Below are 1,404 nucleotides of genomic sequence, written 5' to 3' on the forward strand. Positions count from 1 at the left end.
TGGTGCAATACTGCACAGCGGCCAGAGGAGGCTGCAGCAGTGCCAGGTGGTGCAATACTACACAGCGGCCAGAGGAGGGAGCAACAGTACCAGACACACCTGGATACTGTTGAACAAACATACACACGTGGAGGGATTTTACCCCTACCCGCTCGGGGTTAAAATCGAAATTTTCAGCCTAGTATGGAGGCAGCTGCGGCAATGGAGAGATCTACAAGAAAGTAACTCATGTGGAATACCAGATTACGAGAAGAAACAGCCTCAAAAGTAAAAGTGAGCTCTTTAGGGCTGATATCAGGAGAATGATCAACACTTAGAATGGACTCCAGGCAGAGCGGTGGTGGTTAAACCCTCGGAATGATTTATAGGAATAAACTGGATTAAACAATGAAGTGAAGCCTATGGATGCCCTGGAGGGCTGTATTAGAATGGGCTGAATGGCCTTCCTCAGAGGTAAGGATCTTGTGATCATTGCGGGTAGGTGTGAAAACTGTGTCCTTCCCAGTCCCAATCATTATTTATCTTAATGACTGCCTGTATACTGAATAAAACTGGGACATCAATCATTCTGGCCAATTTTTATTCCTCAATCAACATAACAAAAAATAACAGATGATCTGGTCATTATCTGATTGCTGTTTGTGGCAGCTTGCTGTGCGCAAATTGGTAACCATGTTTCCTACATTACAACACTGATGTACAACAGTACTTCATTGGCTGTAAAGTGCTTTGGGAAGTCCGTTTGTGGTAAAAGGCGCACAATAAATGCAAATCTTTTGTTCATTTATCTACTTTAATGCGATGAAAATCCAGAACTGGTTGAATATCGCATTCAACTTCCAGAAAAAACTCGTTTATACAAATAGTAGGCCGTAGAGATTACCTTTGATCCGGCATATTTGCACTGACCCTCTTACCAAAGCGCTTGAGATTCACGTGGATTGATTTGGAAACTGCTCTTTTATCTTTCCAAATGTTTCAAAGGGAATTCAAGGTCAAAAGTCGAGAGCAAAATGAGGGCTCGTCCGGGATTTGAACCCGGGACCTCTCACATATTCTATGCTAATTAACCCGAAGCGAGAATCATACCCCTAGACCAACGAGCCATCGATATAAAAAACAGCACTTAGAGCGTTTCCATAAGTAAGTCATGTGTTGGCTGTTCTTGCTCAGCAGAGCACTTGAGCCCGGGACAGCTCTGACATTGCCTTGTCTGCCAGTCTTCTGAAGCGCCGCACTGCTCCACTCAGACAGTTAATGAATTGTTAGGACGGTAATGTATAGAGGCAGCAGGTACCCATCCCGAGAGCAGCAGCAGCGTTTCTGCATTAGTTTGGTGCGAGGCCTCAGATTTGCACAATATCTCAGCAAAGGCAGTGAGAAGATATGGAGGCAGTGAGTGAT

At 44.5% G+C, this 1,404-nt stretch overlaps 1 non-coding gene across 1 annotated transcript; it reads right to left on the minus strand.

Annotated features, from left to right (window-relative positions):
• Positions 1-1,017: 1,017 nt before the first annotated feature.
• trnap-cgg (transfer RNA proline (anticodon CGG)) lies at positions 1,018-1,106 on the minus strand. Its single transcript is given in 2 exon segments — positions 1,018-1,053; positions 1,071-1,106. It is a non-coding gene; the product is annotated as a tRNA-Pro (tRNA).
• Between the last annotated feature and the right edge of the window lie 298 nt (positions 1,107-1,404).

The sequence above is a fragment of the Somniosus microcephalus genome, unplaced genomic scaffold (genome assembly GCF_052327205.1).
Source record: "Somniosus microcephalus isolate GS21.2 unplaced genomic scaffold, FLI_Smic_1.0 unresolved_chr1, whole genome shotgun sequence".
Taxonomy (NCBI): domain Eukaryota; kingdom Metazoa; phylum Chordata; class Chondrichthyes; order Squaliformes; family Somniosidae; genus Somniosus; species Somniosus microcephalus.